The 23,731-nt window shown below is 43.9% G+C and overlaps 1 pseudogene; it reads left to right on the forward strand.

The window, feature by feature from the left end:
* LOC135244105 (nuclear factor 1 X-type-like) overlaps positions 1 to 23,731 on the forward strand; it is a 124,831-nt pseudogene that overhangs the window by 1,385 nt on the left and 99,715 nt on the right.

Here is a 23,731-nt window from a genome sequence, read left to right on the forward strand (position 1 = left end):
GAAGTGAGCCGTTGCTGTAATTCTGTGGTGTCTGAGCCGCGTGGACGTGGACAGTTTCCCTCTGAGACGGTCGTGTTGCGCTTCGGAGGGGCACAGACAGACAGGGAGACTGCGAGCCGCGAAATTCTCCCGGTAACACAGAAGGACAAGAATGTGGATTTGAGCTTCGTCAGCTTAGATTTGTTTACGGTGGGAAGGAAATGTGTGAGGATGACGGATGTAAGATGAGAGATTTCTGTGCAGAGTCCCCACAGCTGCGGGGACAATACGCGCACATGCTGTGCACACACACGCGCGCACACACACACACACAAGCACCAACCGGCATACATGCATATGCACACATGCAAACACGCACGCACAAGCACAAAAACACGCCTGCACACAGACGCAAATACAGACATGTGCACATGCGTACACATACAAACCTATGTGCGTATGCATGCATAGACATACATACATATACGTACATGCACGCATACACGTACAAACATACGTGTGCATGCATGCATACACATACTAACATACGTGTGTCACCCAGCTTGCGCAGTCACTGTGTCAGAGGTGTATGCCTCACCCAGCTGCAGCTGCGCAGTCGCTGTATCAGAGGTGTGTGCATCACGCAGCTGCAGCTGCGCAGTGTCGGTGTCAGAGGTGTACGCCTTAAGCAGCTGTAGCTGCGACTGCGCAGTCACAGTGTGAGCGCGGGATTCTCCTCAGCGCCTCACATTGCCCAAGGAGGGAGGGATTCGGTCCACTGTAATGATGGTCTCGTTGCTCACCAGCGCCACCTGCTGGTCAATTAGAAGCCCACAGTCTGTTGGGGCAAGCTGTGGTGGATGAAGCATCTTGCTGTGACTCACGCGCTCGGCTCATCCTTTAGACCGCAGTGCAGGGGGTGGAAGCAGCTTGACATCGTGTGTTTCTGCAAACAGCATGTGCTCGTCTGTGCTCTCTCCCGAATTTATAGCAGCGAGGGTGCTGCAGCGAATGTAGCTGGTGCGTACTATTAGGCATTACACATCGGACGAAAAACAGAAAAAGGAAGTTTGCTGTCTGGTTGGTCTGGTGAATTTGCAGTATTACACTGCGAGTGTTTTTGCAGGCAGGCTGGCATCAGAAGCTCATGGCAGAGCACTGGCATGGTGTCCGTAGGGCCTTCAGTCTTAAAAGTTTATATGTGCCCTTTATTTTTTTAATGTGAGTCTTTATAGGAAACCACAACCTAAACTAAATCTAGAGCTGAAAGGGAAAGGCTGTCCCTTTCTTGACTGAGGCTCCGATTTGCTAAATGGCCATTATGTCCAGCTATGCATTACAGATAAATGTTTAAAACAATAAACTCCCACCTGTTGCATAATAAACAAAAATTATTTTATTTTAAACAGTAACCTCTACAGAGAGCCAAGCTAATAGCCCAGCATACCAAAAAAACAACAACAAAAAACGAGCATCAAACACTACATATAGGATTCAGTCTTGGTGTCAAACAGCGTGTGAGAGAAAGGCATGTTCATATTCAAACACCAACACAGCTCAATAAAAATTAGGAGTCTTGTAATCATTCCTTGTCCTTTTGATCATTGTAGTTTTCTGTAGTTCCCCCCTTCCCCTCTTCCCCTGGGATACTGGGGGTAAAATATCACGCTTTCTGTGAGCTTTAGCCCCTGGTGTCTCTGGCATGGAGTCCCAATATATTTCAAAAAAATATTTCCCCCACCTTCCACATGTTCAGCAAACAAGTTTTTTTTTTTCGTTTTTCTTTGATGTGATTGCCATCACTGGCAGGTTGGGAAGCCTGTTATCCTGCACCAGACCCCCGGCCAGATATTCGCGATGACAAACAAAAGAAAGTAATGGCAGCAATGGCATTAGAAGTGTGAGAGATAATAAACAATGATTACGGTGATGTCACTAATCGCAATAGAAAGGACTGTGTGTCTTTTGAGGCCTGTTTTCCAGATGGAATGACTGGTGTTTTGTGTGTGTGTGTTTGTGTGTGCGCGTGTGCATGTGAGTGTGTGTGCGTGTGTGTGTGTGTGTGTGTGTGTGTGCGCGTGTGCGTGTGAATGTGTGTGCGTGTGAATGTGTGTGCGTGTGTGTGTTTGTGTGTGTATGCGTGAGTGAGTGTGTGTGTGTGTGTGTGCGTGTGTTTGTGTGTGCGTGTGAGTGAGTGAGTGTGTGTGTGTGTGGGCGAGTGTGTGTCGTTTGATTTATCAAGTGCCACGAACGACACGCCAACTTGGCTCTCTTTGTTTTTTGGAAATTGAGTCTTTTATTTTATTTTTTTGCGTGTGTGTGCATAAGAGAGAGTGAGGGAGTGCTTGTGTGTGCATGTATCCCTGTGTGTGGACATTCAGGAGTTTGTTTCTGAATGTGTGTGCACATTTTTGAGTGTGTTTGAATGCATGCACGTTCATGTATGTAAGTGGGAGTGAACATGCACTGTGTGTGCATGCGTTGGTGTTTGTGTCAAAGTCCTGAATTACCAATTTGAAAAAATAAACACACTTAACCACAGACACCGTGCATTGTATCAAATGGGGCCGTGGGGGCCCTTATATTATTTTAAATCTGTACATAATGGAGGAAGAAAAAGGAATCCACTGGGCTAGTTACCCATTGAAAATAAACTATGTAAAGTCTATGTAAAAATACACAACTTATACCCCTGTGCCTGTGTGTTTTGTGTGTGTGTGTGTGTGTTCAGTTTATTTAGAGAGCAATTTATAATGTTATCAGACTTAATTACCTGTTATATTTAGTTCACATTTCTTTTCTTTTTTTTGTGCCACATCTAGGTCACAGACCAAAGTCTCCTGACCTCAGTAGATTTTGCCTTGCTTGTAAAGTGTTAATTAAGGGTAGTCCTGAGACCACTCAAACCCAGAGCACACTATATGGGTAGGACATATGTTTCATATATAGATATAGATATAGGACAAGATGCCACATATAAATTATATATATATCATTACCTATATACGTACAGGAATTTTAAAAGAAATGGGGTTAGGGTAAAAAAATAAAGAGTTATGTTAGCTATGTAAAACTCTTGGCCAAATTGGAGGCAGTGTTCGGAGCAAGATGGCCGCTTCAGTATGGTAGTCCAGAGCAACCAGGCTCGTGTCTCTGTCCTTGTACCCTTCGGGAAGCACCAGTGCTCGTTTGATGTCATAATAAACAATAATAATAATATAATACATTTTATTTGTAAAGTGCTTTTCCCACACTCAACAGCTCTGCACTGTACAGCTCCGCAAATACAGAGAAATAACCATAAACACAAAAACTACCCAACATGGAGTGAGAAAAAATATACAGATGTGCAACTAAACAAAAAAAACACAGAAAGGTCTAGTTAAAGAAACATAGAAATTTTGTCTGCATTATGTTAAACAGAGGCGCATTTGGTTTTTTAGATGTAGTATATTCTTGTTCTTGAACGGTTTTTTTTTAAATTTAGTCTGCACACCAATTTTTCTGAATTAGCATTACTCTTTATTGTTTGAATGTGTGTGTGAAATGACAGAGCAGAAATGGTGAAAGTTTTTTTTTCCCCCAACTTTGGAAACCAACCCTGGGACATAATCAGCTGAGGGGTTGATGAGAGTCTGTGCACAGCGTCCATTGCTCATTTGGCCATTGGTTATGTACCGGCTCCAGCTCAGACGGAGCGCTTCCTCGATGGGCACAAAAACAGCCGCAGAGGAAACAACAGGCACAAAATGGCGCCCGTGCAAAAAAACCCAGCTGGCGCCTTCAGGTAGCGGAGCCTGTCTGTGGTATCCAAAAGAGAGGGGCTGGCTCGCAGTCTTCTGCACGTGGTAATAATGATAATAATAATCCCAGAAGATAGGCTGGGGCCTAGTCTTGTAGCTCTGCTTGACCAGTGTGGATGGTAAGAGACAGCTTCCTAAACTGTGACATGGCAACAGCTTCGCCCGCCAGGCGGCCATGTTTTCCGCAGTCTCCCAGCATCCTCCTCTGTCCTCTGAAATGATTAAAGGCCTTGTTAGGGCTTGTGGTAACTGGTGGTTTAGATGCATTTAAAGATGGCGGGGATTTTCGCCAGTCACCCCTGGGGGGGGGGGTGTTATTGTTTATTGTTTTCACCCCCAGCACTCGGCACTGTGGTTAGCGAGAGTGTCTGGGACTTATTATAGGCCTGTTTTTGTGTTTGTGTGTGTGTGTGTGTATGTGTGGGCCTGTGTTTATTTTTGTGGTCAGTGATAAACGGTTGTGCTTGTGGATGTGTTTGTATGCTCTGTAATTCTGACTAAACCTTTGCAAGTGTGTCTGTGGATTTGTGTGTTTGTGTGTGTGTGTGTGTGTGTGTTTATATGTCTTTAAGCAGTGATCATTCTGTGTTTGAGTGTATATGCCTGATGTGTGTTTGCATTCATTTTGTGTCACTTGAGAGCAAAAAAAAAAAAACCCAGAGGTCAATTGTGTGTGACACTCGGCTGGTGTAACATGTGAGTATTTCTGCAGCGATAAGTTGTTAAGCGAGGGAATGTTTTGGCGGAATTGGAACCCCCCCCCCCCCCCCGTTCTGGAATTTAGGTCGCCTCTCCTGGAGGCCCGTGCGAGATCGGCTTGATCCCGCCGACGGTGGAGCTCAAACTCGGCCTCATTCAGACGCTCAACGGCGCGCCGGCGCGGCGATTAGCATGCAAATGAGCGGCTCTGAATGGGGCCTGGGCTTCATAAAACACCTCACCCCCCACCCCCCCACCCCCCTTACGCAGGGGAGCACCGTGCGAAAAGTTAACAGGTCACACGGCGAATTAAAAAAATAATAATAATAATAATTTTGATGCCATGTTGTGTGATGGTAGTCCGTAGTGCAAGTGGACCACACATTTAGGAATTTAATCATGTACCAAAGGAGGGAAACTAAGCAAGATAAGTGCATTTGTAGCATGTGCACCCCCACCACCCACAACCCCCCTCGCTGTTTGTGATATTTTATATATAGGTACCGTTCCTTTGTATGCAATTAGACGTTACAAATTCTGTACGTTCTGTGCGCATAACAGACAACTTGGTTTAAAACACTGTTACGTAAGTTTGTCTGGACGGGCAGATGGCGTCACGCCAGGCTGTTCTGTTTTGTCCTCTTTGAAGTGATTTCCTTGGTAACGGTGCCTCCTTTTAGACGGAAACCTTAAGAGTGAGAAGTGAGAAGAAGCACACAATTAGGACAAAGTGTCCATCAGCAGCACACCATTAAACGCAGCGATGATTATCAATAATAATAATAATAATAATAATAATCATAATAAATATTAATAATAATGATAATAATAATCCCAGAGGATAGGCTGGGGCCTAGTCTTGTAGCTCTGCTTGACCAGTGTGGATGGTAAGAGACAGCTTCCTAAACTGTGAGATGGCAACAGCTTCGCCTGCCAGGCGGCCATGTTTTCCGCAGTCTCCCAGCGTCCTCCTCTGTCCTCTGAAACGATTAAAGGCCTTAAAAGTTAAGGTTTGTGGTCACTGGTGGTTTAAACGTGTTTAAAGATGGTGGGGATTCTCGCGGACGTTGTTTTTTGGTCACCATTTTATTTTATTTTATTTTATTTTATTTTATTTCAGGCGACAGAAGCCTTCCTGGTGAACGAGGACCCCTCCCGAGGCCCCGGCCTGCCCGAATGCTTCGTCGTGTCTGACTCATATCGGGTATGCTTCTTCCTCTTCTTCTTCTTCTTCTTCTTCTTCTTCTTACTATTATTGTTATAAACATGTTATAAACACTATTGCTCATGTCTGTTTATTTTTATTTACCTGTTTTATTCTTTTTTTCTAATTTCACTGTCGTACATATGGGTTATTACGTGTAATTTCAATCATTAACGTGTTATATATATATATTTATATATATATCGTTTTTTTTCTCGTTCGCTCGCTCAGGGTAATTACGCCTCAGTCATAATGTCGTTCGCAGCTCCCGTAGCTCAGCTGCAAGCCATTATGCTCATTATTTCCACACGCGCTCGAGACATAGCGGGCGGCGGCCGCCCCGCCGCAGAGCCGCGCCTCGCGGGATCCCGAATAATGGCCGCAGTGTGCGGCGGGAAAACGCTCGTATAAAAAAAATAATAAAAAACGAAAAACGGAATCAAAGCGAGCGCCTCGTCTTTTTTTCTTTTTCTTTTTTTTATATAAGCAGTGCTTTAAGATTCCATCAGCCTTTCTTTGATTTATGGCCGTGGAGCTGACATAAAGTTTAAAAAAAAAAAACAAATAAGAAAAAAAAAACAATGAAGTTTTGCGTGTGTCGGTGGTGCCGTGGTTACGGCTGCAGGTTTGTGACTGCGATGAGCCGCCAGCCAGACGTTCAGTCTTTCGTCAAGAAAATATTTATTTCCAAAAAAAAAAAAAAAAAGAAATCTTGGCTGGTACAACACATCTCAAGTTTCGGGTGTGTAAGTTAAGTGTATTTTGGAGTAATTGCCTGTCATGGTTTGGTGGAGGGTCTGAAGTAGGAGTGAGAAATGGTTGCGCCTGATGACGCGGGGGGTGGGGGGGGATTGGGGGGGGGGGAGGAGAGATCTGAGCTCAACAAGCAGCAGAGAATGGCCCACGTCATTCAGTCATTATAATTCTTATAGAGACGGCCTGAGTGCAGTAGGCCTACTTCCTGTTCGTGTGAACGCTGAGGCAGATGGCCGCTTCGTAGTTTTTCGGCGTTCCCTTGAAGTCCCTGTCTGAGCTTTCGATTTTAAAATGAACTCCCACCGCGGGGTGACAGAAGTCAGACGCCGACCGTGATTCTGCGATCGTAGGAAGCACCGACGGCGTGTTTGTTTACGGAAGCCAGAGGGCCCTGTGGCCCTGGAGGAAAAGCTTTTAAAAGTATGAGCCTCGTGAATAACGGGACAGTGAGAATAACCCTAACCCCTCAAAACTGCAGAGCTCCGTCTCCCTTTGATGACCTCACATTTCCTCCATGCTCGGCTCACACTCTACGCTCCAGACAATGCTCCAAAGCATTATTTTCATTATTATTATTATTATTATTAGTAGTAGTAGTAGTAGTAGTAGCAGCTGATTCCATCCTCGATAGTAGGGTGCTCATCTTGCATATGTGCATGCTCACTGGTCCTGACTCATTGCGGTCATTATAGACCCCATGACACTTGTCGCAAAGAGTAGGGTGTCCCCCGGTGTCCTGGCTAAATTCCCAACCTGACTCTCTTGAACTTGCCACCTAAATGTTCCACCAAAAATGTTCTCTCCCTCTCCACCTTAGCTAATGTGTGGTGAGTGTTCTGGCGCAAAATGGCTGCCGTGCATCACCCAGGTGGGTGCCACACATTGGTGGTGGGTGAGGTGAGTTCCCACTCATCACTGTAAAGCACTTTGAGCATTCAGAAAAGTGCTATATAAATGCAATGATTCATTCATTCATTCATTCATTGGCCCTCCTTTGTCTACCTTTATTGGCAGCAGCAACTTTTCTTGAGGTTACTTTCCTCGTGTGATTTTTCCTCTCGCTTCTAATCAGCATTCGCTATCACCCCAGTTCCAGTTTCAAGGGTAAAATTAAAATACCAGCAGATTTCCCATCTCGCTGAAATCCTGTTTGCGTTTGGGAATCGGTGTGAGCATGCCATTAAAGGACCGAGGAAAGCCGTCCTGGTGTTTGGGCTGTTCGGACGCGGCTGCGGACGCCTGATTGCTGTAGTCAGTGTTGTTCGGTCGGAGGAGCGCGGCAGTGATTTGACCCTCCGGTAATCCTATTACCCAATTAGCACAGCTTGTGTTCAGACTGAGTGCACCCTTCGCAGCCCGTCCACAGCTCGGCTTTATCCACAGACAGACAGACAGACAGACAGACAGGCAGGCAGGCAGGCAGTCAGACAGACAGGCAGGCAGGCAGGCAGACATACAGACAGGCAGGCAGGCAGGCAGGCAGACAGACAGACAGACAGACAGACAGGCAGGCAGGCAGGCAGGCAGGCAGGCAGGCATACAGACAGGCAGGCAGGCAGGCAGGCAGGCAGGCATACAGACAGGCAGGCAGGCAGGCAGGCAGGCAGGCAGGCAGACAGACAGACAGACAGACAGACAGACAGACAGGCAGACAGGCAGACAGGCAGGCAGGCAGGCAGGCAGGCAGGCAGACATACAGACAGACAGACAGGCAGGCAGGCAGTCAGACAGACAGGCAGGCAGGCAGACAGACAGACAGACAGACAGACAGACCGGTGTGATATGCGCAGGACAGCTGTGACCCGAGTGCTTAGGGTAGCCTAACGGGACTGAGCGCAACGGAGCGCCGCGCCACATGGAAGCACGGAGAACCCTCCGTACGTTCGCCGAGGGAAGAGAACAAGCTGCAGGACGAGACGCAGGACGCCCGCGAACGCTGAGAAGGTTCCGGAAACGCCGGTGGCCCCTGCAGGGTACGGGAGCGCCCCGCCAGGCCGTCTCCGCCGTTTGGGCTTCTGTGAGGCAGCTTGCGGGAGGCAGTGCTACTGCACTGCTGCGTCACTGCAGCGCTCTACTGCACTGCACGCAGCAACGCACTTAGAAATGTCAAACACATCTGATCTAAGGTGGTCCTGTACAGCAATCGATACAAAAAAAAAAATCAATTTGTAGGACTCACATCTGACTTCCCCCCAACCCTTCAAAGGGTTGAAGTTGGGTCTAAATGGAAGGAAAAAATGGACATCCTCAGCAGGTCTGACAGTTGTGAACGATGTTAAATGTAAATGATGGTTTGACCTATGTACTGTGATAACATTTTCACAAATCCTTTATTGCATACAAGACTAAGTGTGTTGCATTTCAACATGTGTATTTCCAAAATATTACGGGGAAACATTTTGGATAAGGTATCACCTAAAATTTGCATTATCCTTGGGTACATACTTGTATAGGACACCGAGGGTGATTTCACCTAAAAGATTGCATATTGTATTATTTATTTCATAATAGCTAGTTCTGTTCATTATACGGCTTTACATCGGAAAACATATTCGCACGTCCAAAGCTTTAATATTGAAATGCATTACAATTAAACACCGTTTTATAAACCATACGTCTCTATAGCCTACCGTGACGTAGGCTACATACAAAAGACGGATTGATTCGCGTCGTTCTCCTAAAGTAATGCAGGTTAACTATAACTGTTACTAACGATAATATATAAGTCCAGGTCACTGCCGTTGCGTACATTAGCTAAACCAATATAAAACGGTGTCTGCAGATGTGCACTGGCAGCGTTTGACTAGTTTCTGTTGCTATAACTGTGGGCTACATTATAAATATAAAATATTACCGCAGAAAAATAAATAAGACGGACTGTTCTCGGGTGAGATACAGTGAGAGAGACAGAGAGCGAGAGAGAGAGAGATAGAGAGAGAGAGAGCGAGCAAGAGCAAGGGAGAGCAGGGAGAGAGTAAGTGGGAAGAGGGAGGGAGAGTAACTTTTCTTCCCCAAAGTTTGTGTTAAGCTTTCGCTTTCACCGTCGAGGCGGGGTTAGCAGTGCAGCATGGAGTGAGCGCGGATGGCGACCGATTGCAATGCAGCGCCACGGAGAACTTCCATCCAAGTCAGATAAACTCTTCGGTTTTCACTCCTAAAACAACCATGTACTCGCCGTACTGCTTGACACAGGTAAAAAATGTCGCGATTGTTTTGTTGTCACGGCTTGTGTTTGTTGCCGCGCGTCTGTACCGTTCGCAGGTTCCCTCCTTGTTTGTATTTTAATAACGTTGCGTTTTGATCCTGTTTTCGCCACCCGCTCTTTTCTGGTAGCCTACGACTTTTTCCCCACCTCCGTCTCGTCGTTTCGTTTCTTTACTTGATGGCATCTTTCCAGGGGCATTTCTTGTGCGTTTTATTGCACATGGTCCGAAGAGAAAATGGCGCTTCACCCAAATCGATTTAATATAAAAAGGAGGAGGAAAGAAGAGGTGGGGGAGAGAGAGTCTGTAAATAGGCATTTGATACTTCGGCTACAATCTTGTTTCTGATTGCGTGTTTTCCCCCCGCTAACCTGTAAAACTCAGTTAAATGGTGGTAGGGGGTGCAAGGTCTGCGAGCAAAAAGTAAAAAAAAAGAAATCTTTATAAAGTTGACTCTTAATACTGTAGAGTTGAAAGCGGTGTGTCGGCGCGCGCAGCTGTCAGTCAGTCTGCATTGCCCTGCACGCGAGCCCAGGCTTCTGAGCTGTGGCGTTCGCTGTTGTTGACGCATTTGGGAGAAAAATACGAGATGCGCTCGCAATCGCTGAAGAAGTTCGGCGTTATCGGGACAGTTATGTCAGTTTTGCTGTCGGTTAAAATACGTTTTTTTCTGTGATTTTGATGAATCTTTGTCTTTTCCTGGTACATTTTACGTTAGGCTCTCTATGGTGTTTAGGGTCAGATGCTTAGTAAATAATGTGCGGATAGGGTGGACTGTGGCCAAAACTGAACACATTGAGGTTACCATATACATTTTTATCTTTACTGTACATTTACTGGTGTATCAGATTTGGACCTTTCCATTCCCTTGCTTTTTTTTCTTTTTTCTTTTTTAAATAGTCTACTTAATGTGTTCCTTTTAATTATCTTAAATGACGTTATACTAAATCTATTAGATAGTTTATCCTCAGTGATTCATATTGTGTATGACCTAAATAACCTATATTGTAGATCTATTTTTCAGACTTATTTTTAATCCGTATATCCCATCTGTTTCTTTTTTCCTGCTCGTTTTTTGTCGTCGGCTATGCGAACTGTTGGGTGTAACGTAGCCTGCTGCGTCATTGTAGGAATTCCCAATACAAGTCTTTTAAAACTTAAGTTTAAGAATAAACGTAAGTGGTGTTCTGACCTCGTGACCTGGTTACTTACAGGTTTTTTTTATTTTTATTTTTTACATTTCACCTGTGTGGAACACAATCACCTTCTGAGGTCCCCTAATAGCCTTAATTCACACATTAAAAATTCTTCCAAAAGCGCATTTTGGGGCTTACAGTGGTCTCAAACTTCAATGCGTGCCGTATGAACGGGCTGCTGTTTTGAATTAGGTGTTCCTAATACGCGTAGTTTAAAATAAACTTGCAACGACATTCCGATGTTATTAACTTTATTACAGTTGATATTAAATTTGAAATACTGATGCTTTGCTTTTGCCCGTCCGTGGTTTCCAGAAGCCGACGTGCCTACCTGTTATACCTGTAAAATTGGGAGACTAAGGCACGAGCTACAGTGATGATAATTAAACAACTGGGAGTTTAAAAAGGGCGTCACGGGCAGTGGTCACTACTGCGAGAGCAAAAGCGCGCAGTTCATTAAAATACGCGCAACGCGCTCAAACTTCTTTTTTAAGCTGCCAAAGCGGTTATTGTTTTGAGGTTGAAAAATGCTAAGAAAATGCTTGTTGTGAATGAATTATGTGCTAAAGAAGGACAGAAATTACAGTTTAATAGAATTATAAAACATTTTTTTAAAATTCATTGCAAAGGTCATATTCAGGCTTCCTGTGTTTCCCCAATCTGTGTAGACTGCTATTGCAGTAAGTAATCCTACACTGTAAATTTTAATGCTAATAATATGATTGATCACAATTTAATTGTTCATTAGTTTATCTTGAAATATTTGGTTTATGCAAGAGACAGCCAATGAAATGTAATGCCTTTTCTTATAGCCTAATACTTTATTAGCAGAGAAGGGTTTCATTCAGTCATGTAGATTTTGGCACGCTATTTACCTGTATAATTATATTGCATATGTTATTCCTTTCCGTGATTTTGATATTCTCTCAAAAGTAATATTTCCACAGATAGACTCCAAAAAAGAATCCATTCTAATCCGATCCTGTTTTGTTATAATGGGTTCCTTCTGCCCTGCTGTGGATTTCAATCAGGGAAAATAAATGAAATGTCTGTTTTTGGCCCTTGAAATTGTGCACTATATTATAATTTTTTTCTTCATAGGAGGTTTGCCTATGTGCTTAGGCCGCACATCCCATAAAACTGACTGTACCAACAGTCTGCTTTAATGTCTTTAGGTATGCGGCCGTATTTCATAAATCACAATAATCTCCAGCATGCAAATGTTCGGAAAAGCACACTCATTTTAAATAATGAACTCTGTTTCTCGGGCCGTATTCAGAATCAAACCTCACCGAAGCCTGCGCGACTTCTAAATTCTTTCCTGATTTATTTATTTATTTATTTATTTATTCATTTTTATTTTTTTTTTACAGTGGTTCTGTTGAAACAATGTAGCTTACTTGCCTTTGATTTATTTTACCGGGCGAACGATGCGGGGAAGCCTTCTCTGAGGTCTGTTTCCCATTTTAGGGCCGTGGGTGATTCGTCATGTTGATTATAGCCGTTCTTTTTCATGCGAGCCCACATGCAGAAAAGCCGCATTTGAACGAGAGTGAGGAATTCGCTGAAATGAAATTGATTTCTATTACATTATGTGATTTTTGGATGCTTAAATATTGACAGGCAGTGCTAATTCTTGCTTTTTAATGGCCTGTTCAGGCATTTGCTTCCTCCTTCGAAACCTGTGCAAACGCTGTAATAAAAAAGGGCATTTTCTACTTATGAAATGCTCCTTAAATTAAACTGACCTATTGCTAAATGTTCATGCCTGAAATTTCTTGGTCCTTAAACATAGTGTCTAATGTGTCTATGTGTCTTATGTGTCTAATCACATTATTATGTGGCATTTGTACTTGTTCCCAGGGCTAAGATCACAAATAAACCAAACACAGCAATTGTCAACTTGAGGAAAAAGATAATGAATTATGTCAAATGCAACGTGGTAAGTAAACAAACAGTCTTACTAAATGACCTCGTGCTTAGCTTGGCCTCAACCGTGGTTTTATGTAGAGATCCAGAGGAAAATGAAATGTCGGCATTTCAAACTTTTTCTCCTGTAAATTGTATGGTGTTGAGATTTTCTTCCTACTCTATATGTTTGGGAATGGGGAGGGAGGTAGCTCTGGAATTAATAAGTGTTTAAATTATTTTCCAGACAATGCAGTGTCTCAGGGCATTGACATAAGAAAGCTTCGAGCCTGCGATGTTTTCCATTAATTAAAATTAATTGGCAGCAGGGCCAACTATATTCATGGCGCACGTGCTGCGCATATGCGCAAACACGCGGGTTTACCGGTTTGTGCAAATGTATTTGAGACGTTATAGATGACCCGCGTGACGTCTTCAAAAAAATCATCCAATATAGGCCTACATGTTTTTCCTTTCTTGATTTCTACTGTTACGTTTTATCTTTACCATTATTATCTAAGCCTATTGCCTGTTTGTGTATGTTAGTACATCAATGTACTAACATACATAATGTTTTAGAAAGGCTGCATTTGCTTAGATACCGCATCCATTCAGAGGGCTTCACGGCAAACCGTAGACATAAAATTACTTTTGTGTATTTCTGACTCTCGTATTTATAATACTGAATAGTTGGAACGCCTGGAACGGAGATCTGCTTTTCTGTATGATTTCATCAGCGCCAGTGGCCACGTGTTTCCCGGGGATTTGGAGTCAGTACGTTCATATTTTTTATTTAGCTAATTACGGTAAATAATTGCAAGCAGTGGAAGGCGCTGTAAAATGACGACCCAAAAGTAAACAATTGACAATGAATTATTTACGCCGATAAAAGCTTTGCTGGAATGGGCGAAAGTGGTGATATTTGGCGGGGAGGAGCGGGGGGATGCATAATGGAAAAGAAGTATAGAAGGCCAAAAAATCTGGAAAAAAGTGGACCAGGCATGTTATATGACTGCAGGGGATATGTTATGTTGTTTTGTTGGGGGGAAAATCAATTTGTACATAGAGTACATTTTCTAAACTAGCCTACAGTTAAGCATAGACACACTCTATTGTACAAACATCTGTGAAAAGTAGACATTTTAAGCAATGATAAAACCACAATTATTTGGTAAGTAAAGTTTTAGTGACACATATGTAAAAATACTTGTGAATAGTGCAGGGTTGCCAGACTAGTTATCCCTTTTTAAAACTGAGTTTTAAGTTTTAAGGTTGGTCTGCAGAATTACTGCTTATGCGCTTCACACATGGCTGCTAAACTTTCAATAACTGCTTTTTCTGTTAGCAGCTTTTGCCTTTTAATGTTTTAATTTAGGCCTACATTAGTTTAGACACACTGCTGCGACGGCTGGTTATGTAGTGCACATTGGAATTATTTTTCATAATGGTAAGATTTCAGTTTTGAAGTAAATTTAAGTTAAAGTGAATTTATGTATAGTATCGTTATGGATGACACAATACATAGACAAATAACATTTGAATGAATAATTATTCAGTAAGAATTATTCCTCTTCGCGCAAAGGGCAGTGCAACGGTTGTGGTTCGTATTTCCAAATCTGCGCATAAAAGGTAAATATAAACCAATGTGTCGGAAGTGTCTGCTTTTTAGTAACGGAGAGCCAGTGCATTATTTGGGTTAAATGTATATCATGTAACTACAATGTATTGATTACAAATTGGCTATTGGTTATACTGGCTTTGGTGATGTGGCTTCAGTTAACGGCGGGAGAGCGGCACGCGCCCACGCGGACACGCGACGGTAGAAACGCTCGTTCACAATGCGGCAGTGGCATACACGGCTCCTCTGCTGTTCAAATGTTGGACACAGTAGCCTAACTTAAAATTTTCCCACGGCAGAAGAGTTGTCCTACGTATTGTTCCCCTTATAGTTTTTGGTTATTCATTCAAAATAGCCTGTTATTTGATAGGTAAAATAGGTAGGTATAGGTAATAGGTTGATAGGTAAAAATGAAAATTTGATGCTAATAATTTAGTAAATGTGCATGAAAATGTGATGCCAATAATGATAATAATTCAGTTTCCCCCAATGGCATTGCAATCAGATTTTTAGAACAATTTTAATAAGGGACCAGGTTTGACGCTGAAAATCTCATTATTTCTGTGGGAAAAGGAAACTTGCTCTTGACTCTGATCATTTTGGTCCTCATAAATTAAATTGTTATTTGCAAGTCAAACATTTTTTGGTTCTGATCACAACAAGTATAGGCTGGAAAATAGGCTATTTGGGCGTAGGCCTTCACTGGCCTTTGCCTTGTCAGGTAGGCCTGTTTGAAACTGAGTTCCTGTCTTGTCTGAACAATGTCGTCTATAAACGGGGTTGTTCTAAGCCTATTTGGATCACGACCCTGCCGGGATGTTTATTTTTTTTCTTTTCCATTTAACCTTTATTTTACCAGGATAGTCCCATTGAGGTTATAAAAAGCTATTTTACAAGACAGACATGGGCAAACACTTAGGGGAAACACTTTTTAGTTTTCGACAATGCAACATAAAAGCACACAAAAAGAACGCAAAACAAGCGAAGTTTGCAAAAAATGCCATCAGGCGCTAAAAGCAGTGAAATTACAGCTCAAAACATTTGCACTTTGCAGCAGAACCTGTTTCCAATCTTTTTACCGTAGCTTTAAATCGGGGGTGTCCAATGTTATCCGAAAAGGGCCGGTGTGGGTGCAGGTTTTTTGTTTTTAGCCCAGCTCTCATTTAGTGGTTAATTTGTGGAAACGGGTACAAAAACCCGCACCCACCCCGGCCCTTTTCGGATAAGACTGGACACCCCTGCGTTAAATTCTCTGCGCGGTGACCGAGCGCGGAAGCTTCAGACGTTTTAACGATTGGGTGAATGTTCGACACGCACAGGGCGTCTGCGCATTCTTCGCCTTGCCTCCATCATTGGTTTAAAGGAAGGACTGAATCCGGTTAAAGAATGTTTGACAGTGTGTCTGCCTGGTAACATCAGCTTGGCATGCTTTATTTTTAGTGCCCAGTTGTGAACATAGGTGGCTTAGTCCTTCCGTGTGTAAGCATAATACTATTTTTGAAAAGTTTAAAAATACATTTAAAAAAAAGGGGTTCTTGTGCATTTATTTGTGGGTTGTATACATATAATAATAATAATAATAATAATAACAATAATAATAGGGGCGGCATGGTGGTGCAGTGGGAAGCACTGTCGCCTCACAGCAAGAAGGTCATGTGTTCGAATCTTGGCTTGGGGCCTTTGCACCCTGGGATAGGCTCCAGCATCCCCCGCGACCCTGCTCAGGATAAGCGGGTGTAGATGATGCATGGATGGATGGATGGACAATAATAATAAAAAACGTGGTTAATTTATTTTTATTTTGAGGATGGTGTCCAAGACGAATGTTTAGAAAGATAACGGAACAAAGCTTTCAGTTTCATGTAGGTGGCAGTGTAATGGCTAAAGAGTTGGTCTTGTAACCTAAAGGTTGCAGGTTCGATTCCCCGGTAGGACACTGCCGTTGTACCCTTGAGCAAGGTACTTAACCTGCAGTGCTCCAGTATATATCCAGCTGTATAAATGGATCGCTCTGGATTAGGGCGTCTGCTAAATGCCTGCATACTAAACTGTAAACAACACTTTCACGAGAACGATGAGATCAGAGGGTCCGCGACCCCTGCAGTGTTAGTTGACATGTGATGAACACACACACACGCTCTCCATTGACTTGTGTCTCTTTGCTTTATCTTTGTTAAATAATAATTTGATGCATAACATGATAGAGAGCATAGGCTGCATTTTGTTTGCTTGGTTGTCTGGTATAACCACCTAACCCTGTTTTCTGTAGGAATTTATGTTGCATATTTGTACAATATTGGTATAACTCATGTACTGTATATCTCTGTCCTCTCTCTCTCTCCCTCCCCCTCTCTCTCACTCCCTCTCTCTCTCTGAGGACTACCAGTAAATACTTTACATTAGTCCAGTTCACCTCCATTTTGCACATTTCAAATCCCTAACCTATGTCTCCAGCTCTCCCCCCTTCTTCCTCTCTGTAGTCCTGGAAAATGAGTTGGAGCAGCTGTTCTTATGGTTATGCCCTGAATGAAACACAGACTGAATAAAAAATTGAAAAAAAAGTTTTTTTTTAAAGAATTTAAAAATCAAAGGCACACTATAAAACGAATACCCCTACCTCATCACGCGCACACACACACACACACACACCCTCCAAGGTCTTCAGTACTATTAGGCCCCGTGTGTCTTTGTCCCTGTATTAGTGAACGGTGCTCATTGTCACAGTGGACACCTTTGAAGTGTGGGGGTTTTTTTTTTTTCCCCTTCTTCAAAATGTCTGAAGTCAGTGTTCTGGAACTCCGTTGCTTTCCATTTTCAGTCAGCCTTAGAATGTTTGGTTAAGAACATTCTAATCACGTATTTGTGACCTCGCACCTCTGCAGGGTGAAACAGCCTCACACACACAGCACCCCGTTCACCGCACAGAACCCGCTATATAAGTGCACCGTACGTAGCATTCTGAGCAGGGACTCAGGGCTGTGAAACTCGGTTAAAAAAAAAAGAGATGCTAGCCGCTTTCATTTAACATTTGTTCGCGTGGTGTTGAACAGTAACGTTACTGTACGTAGCCTTTGTTTCATTGGCGTTAACAGCCTTCCCTTGGCTCTTTCATTTGATAGTTTGGAATCGCGGTGGGGAATCGGTGACCCGCGACCGTATGCTCGCGTGTGTGTAAGACCGGAGGCAAGGGCCGGTTAATTGGGGGTAAAATTAAACCTCGTGGGGTTTTTTTTTTTTTCTCTCTCTCTTTTTTTTTTTTTTTTAAACAAACCTACAGAGTATTTTTATCCGATGGTCGGAGTCGGTCTTTCGAGGGGACGAGTCTTTCAGAGAGGCTGAAATGCTGATGTCGGGCGGAGCAATGGGGGGCTTGTGAGGCCAGACGAGGAGCACAGTACGCCTCGTTCTCTTCACCGATTCACGGCCTTCCTTTCGGCATGTGGGGTCGGGTTCCTGCAATCCCAGGCAGTTGGGGGGTCACTGCCTTCTCTCCCCTCTCAAGGTGGCCATCTTTTGGTGCCTTTTGTAGGCGGCAGTGTAGTATAATGGCTAAGGAGCTGGTCTTGTAACCTTAAAGGTCGCGGGTTTCATTCCCCGGTAGGGCACTGCTGTTGTACCCTTGAGCAAGGTACTCAACCTGCATTGCTCCAGTATATACAGTGTACGTCGCTGTGGATAAGAGTGTCTGCTAAATGCCTATAATATAATATATAATACATTCTCTGAGGAAAATCTACACGTGATTCCTTCCCCCCTGTACACATTATTGTTATGCGTGGGTCGCGTCTAATTTTCAAACCTGAAAAAAGAATTTTAACCCTTTGAAGAGTAGGGGTTTTTTTTTTTTTGGAATGTTATTTTTTTCAAAAATCTAAATCCGTGTTCTAGAACTCCACTGCTTTCAGTCACCAGTAGTGACTGGGGAAGTAAGTACTATGTTGCATACTTTGCATTTAATGCTCCTGGAAGAACTACTTCATCTGGATTACATTCCTCAGCACATTAACAGATATCTTAATATCTGTGGAAACTGAGGATAATTACAATGATTATCGATGTCACAAAAACAACAACAATATTACTATTACTACTACTACTACTACTACTACTACTACAACTACTACTACTACTACTAATAATAATAATAATAATAATAATAATAATAATAACAATAATAATGCATTGCATGTAATAATAGTTGTAACAGTATAGTTATGTGGTTGTGTGAGAGCTGCTCCGTTCTTGCGTGGGCGCAAGTGGAACCTGAGGAACCTGAGCATGAAGATGTGCTTATTTTTTGGGTGTATTTTGGAGGTTGAGGGTGTGGGTTGACATTTTCCAGGAATGGCTTTGTCAGAGTGTGGATTTTTTGGGCATGGCTTTGTGTGAGGATGTGCACATGTTTGGTGTGAATGTGGTTGTGGTTGTGTGTGAGTAATTGGAAATTTTCTGAGTGTGTTTGTGCATGAGTGTGAATGCTTTACACACACACACACACATATATATAAATATATAAAAAATAAATATATATATATTAGCATTCACATTCATGCACAAATACTTCAAAGTACACACATGGTTGTGTGTGATCACAAATGTCTTATGGGTGTGGCTGTGTGTGATTATGAGTATACTATGGGCATGGTTGTGTGTGATTGTGCGTATGTTATCAGCGAGGTTGTGTGTGATTGTGCGTATGTTATCAGCGAGGTTGTGTGTGATTGTGCATGTGTTAACAGTGCGGTTGTGTGTGATTGTGCATATGTTATCAGCGAGGTTGTGTGTGATTGGTACTCGGCCTGGTACGCGGTGTGTCCAGTGCCATCACAGATGCCATCAGCATAGTATGCAAATGGCTGCCACAGGACAGTGTTTTTGCATGAACAAATTGGCACAGTCGGACCACTGCTGAGTCGCTTCAGGACTGAATTTTGAATTGCAAAGGGGCTCAGCCCCGACTGTGCCGTAGTGTAGCGTGTCCAGAATGGGGGTCGGTTGTGCTGGGGGCTGTCAGGCTTGTGCTGTCTGACAGAGGTGTTGAAACAGCAGCTGCTTTTGTTTTTATTCCTATTAAAATGTATCTTTGTCCTGGACAGATGCTTTTTTTTTGTTGTTGCCACTTTACAGTCTTGCATCTTTGAATGGATTTTTTTGTCAATCATGTTTTTTTTTTTTTTTGTAAACACACCAAAGAGAATGGGGAAAGCACAACTATGAAATCAGCTCTGTGCAATTTTTCTGTGTAAGTGTGTCCTATCATATGCAACAGTATTTAATTCAATGTTAATGTTAAATATATGCCTATATAAATGTAATATTTACTCCTGTTTAATTGTGGAGAAGCAGTGGAGAAGCTCTTGCTGCACTGTAGAGAAGCTCTTGCTGCACTGTAGAGAAGCTCTTGCTGCAGTGTAGAGAAGCTCTTGCTGCACTGTAGAGAAGCTCTTGCTGTATTGTAGAGAAGCTCTTGCTGCACTGTAGAGAAGCTCTTGCTGTACTGTAGAGAAGCTCTTGCTGCACTGTAGAGAAGCTCTTGCTGCAGAGTGGAGAAGCTCTTGCTGTATTGTAGAGAAGCTCTTGCTGCAGTGTAGAGAAGCTCTTGCTGCAGTGTAGAGAAGCTCTTGCTGCACTGTAGAGAAGCTCTTGCTGCAGTGTAGAGAAGCTCTTGCTGCACTGTAGAGAAGCTCTTGCTGCACTGTAGAGAAGCTCTTGCTGTATTGTAGAGAAGCTCTTGCTGCAGTGTAGAGAAGCTCTTGCTGCACTATAGAGAAGCTCTTGCTGCAGTGTAGAGAAGCTCTTGCTGCAGTGTAGAGAAGCTCTTGCTGCACTGTAGAGAAGCTCTTGCTGCACTGTAGAGAAGCTCTTGCTGCACTGTAGAGAAGCTCTTGCTGCACTGTAGAGAAGCTCTTGCTGCACTGTAGAGAAGCTCTCGCATAGCCTGCTGACACACAAGCTGGGTTCATCCCACGTGAGTCTGAACCAAAGACTCTCTTAAAATGAAGGCCAGTGTACGTCCTGGTTTCTCTGTCCACCAGTGCTCTCTACTCAAAGCTAAATTGCTGTGTACACCATTCAGACCTGGGTCAAATACGTATTTGTTTTGGATTCAAATGTGTTTCTTTGCTTTACTCATCTTGTCTGGTGTATTGGAACCAATTAAGTACTCTCAAAAAAGTGCAAACCCTGCCTTCTGGTCGTACTGCCAGGCCCAGTTACACCAGGCAAGATCAATAGAGCACAGAAAAGTATTTTAATCCAAAACACATACATATTTGATCCAGGTCTGGCACCTATAATGCTGGCTTGCCTACAGATCACAGTAAAGTATTTCATATGAAGACTCAAGGCAGCCTTTAGCCATCGATGAACTTCAGTCATTCACAAACTTATGAATATTCACCAAATGTAGGGGAAATTGTGATCCTGTAGTTGACTGCGCTGGTTAAATTATCCGGGGCCCATGTTGAAATGAAAAGCCCTAAGAAGGTGCAGGACTCCCCGCCCTGTCTTTCCTGATGCCAGGGAGAGGTCATTCTGCAGCGCTGCCTGGCACATTCAGACGCCTGTACCCAAGCGAAATGTGAAATATCCTGTATCTGATGTCGTCCAGAGCAGCGATTCCAAACTTTCCGACCCCACAGAAGTCTTCAGATGTTTGCCCCCTGAATCAGGGGAGTACGCAGCAACCTGCTGACAAAGTGCTTTTTACATTACATTACAGGCATTTAGCAGACACTGTTATCCAGAGCGACTTGCACAACTTTTACATAGCATTTTTACATTGTATCCATTTATACAGCTGGATATATATACTGAAGCAATGCAGGTTAAGTACCTTGCTCAAGGGTACAACGGCAGTGTCCTACCCGGGAATCGAACCTGCGACCTTTCGGTTACAAGCCCAGTTCCCTACCCACTGTGCTACACTCCGTCACTCCGCTTTTGCGTTGGTTGCTCATTTCACGTGTGCACAGTTTCATTTTGCTCAAGTTTAAAAAGGCTTTGGCGGCCTTCTTTCCGCTGACTTCCCTAATTGTTTTATCAGTCCTTTTGGGGAAATAAACTGCCGGTGTAGAACAAGGGTACGGGTGGGTTAGAACTGGAGTGGAATGGCTATGGTACCTGCGTGACCCTGTGAGACACAGCCGGGGGATGTCCGCGCCTGTCAGGGCAAATGGCACGAGAACCAGATTACCTGGCGGTGCGGGAGAGCACCTCCCAGCCAATCACGTGGTTGAGGAGCGGTTGGGAGCAGTCTCGCGTCAACGGCCTCTTTTCCTGAGGAAGGCGAGCTTTTGGAAGGAAATGGTCTGCGGAATTAACGGTAGCGGACGTGCTGTAATACGAGGGGTCTGCAACCCTGCTCCGAAAATCTGTTCGTAACTTTTTGGAGATATCCTGCTACCTGACAGACAGACGGACAGACAGATGGACAGAAAGACGGACAGAGAGACAGACAGACGGACAGGAAGACGGACAGAGAAACGGACAGAGAGAGAGACAGAGAGACAGACAGAGAGACAGACGGACAGACGGACAGACAGACAGACAGACGGACAGATGGACAGAAAGACGGACAGAGAGACAGACAGACGGACAGAGAGACAGACAGACGGACAGACAGACAGAAAGATGGACAGAGAGACAGACAGATGGACAGAAAGACGGACAGAGAGACAGACAGATGGACAGAAAGACGGACAGAGAAACGGACAGAGAGAGAGACAGAGAGACAGACAGACAGACAGACGGACAGACGGACAGACAGACAGACAGACGGACAGATGGACAGAAAGACGGACAGAGAGACGGACAGACAGACAGACAGACGGACAGAAAGACGGACAGAGAGACGGACAGAGAGACAGACAGACGGACAGAGAGACAGACAGACGGACAGACAGACAGAAAGATGGACAGAGAGACATACAGATGGACAGAAAGACGGACAGAGAGACAGACAGATGGACAGAAAGACGGACAGAGAGACAGACAGACAGACAGAGAGACAGACAGACGGACAGAGAGACGGACAGACGGACTGGGGCGAAAAAGTCAGCCCCTGTAAACCCTGTTGTCGGCGGCAGCACGTAATAGAGGTCAGGTGCCGGTGCGGTTTGATTCCGTCAGAATAAGGGCTGCTTTTGCCTGCCGCCAGGTAAATTATTATGGGATGGCGCCAGGTGGCCAGTTGGGTCTGGGTCCGTACGGCCCTCGTTTTGTTTTCTGCCCCCAGGCTCCCTCGCCAGAGCCCTCCGTGGCGTTGTGTTTTTCCTTCTGCGGCCCGGAGAGGCCATACGCACACGTTTGCGGACGACTGGGCAAAACATTCGATTTTGATTGCGGTGCTGCGGTTGGACGTGCATGCCAGTGTTCATTTGTAACAGCAAAATCTCTCTCGGAGGGAGGGAGATCACAGCAGTGATGTCATAACTTGTCGTAAGAGCATAAGATATGAGCGCAACTGAAAAACACATCGATTGTCCAATGCAGACAACAGCATTTTAAAAGTGGAATGGATTTTCCTAATGAGAGAACTCAATTAAAATTTTGTGTAAATGAGTGTAAATGAGGATTGTCGGTTAGATTAGGGATCTGGAAAAAATCACGAAGTGTAGGCCTGGAAATGACCCATAAGGGAAATCAGTTTTCTTTTTTAAAGTCATAGTATATTCAGCATCTGTTCCAGCATGTAATGGGTTAGTGCAGGCCGCAGGAGTGCCCCCAGATTTCACCAGCGACAGCTCTGCGAGCCGCCCAGTAAGGGAGAGTACTTAAGACAGTGACTCTGATTTAAGTACAGAAGTTTAAGTACATGGATAGAATAAAGATAAAGAAGAGAGAGAAAGAGAGGAGGAGTGAGAGAGAAGAAATAAAGGCGAGTGACTGTATCGATATCTACGCCTGGTATTACTGTTGAGTTTATCTGTGGAGTTTAGGACTGCCCCGTCCTCCAGCAGTTACTGCTTTCACCCCCAGAAACAAAGAGCTTCTTCTTCTTTTTCTGCTTCTTCTTCTCTCTCTCTCTCTCTCTCTCTCTCTCGCTCTCTCTTCCTCCCTCCCTCTCTCAGGAGGAGCTGGGAGCTCAGCCAGCACTGGAAAGCCTATACTCTGTTGCGTAATATTCCATATCTTTACCTTACATGAACTCTGGAATACTCTGCAGCTGTGTGTACAGAGAGAGAGGGGGAAAGAGACAGAGAGAGAGAGAGAGAGAGAGAGAGCAAGCAGGGAAAGGGAGAAAGAAAAGCAGTGAAATGGAGGGAAAGAGAAGGGTGAGAGAACCAGAAAAAACAGAGAGAGGGAAAAGAGTGAGAGGGGTTAGAGAAAACTAGACAAAGTGAAAAAAGCGAGAGAGTAGAGGA

Source organism: Anguilla rostrata, chromosome 17 (assembly GCF_018555375.3).
Source record: "Anguilla rostrata isolate EN2019 chromosome 17, ASM1855537v3, whole genome shotgun sequence".
Classification (NCBI taxonomy): Eukaryota; Metazoa; Chordata; class Actinopteri; order Anguilliformes; family Anguillidae; genus Anguilla; species Anguilla rostrata.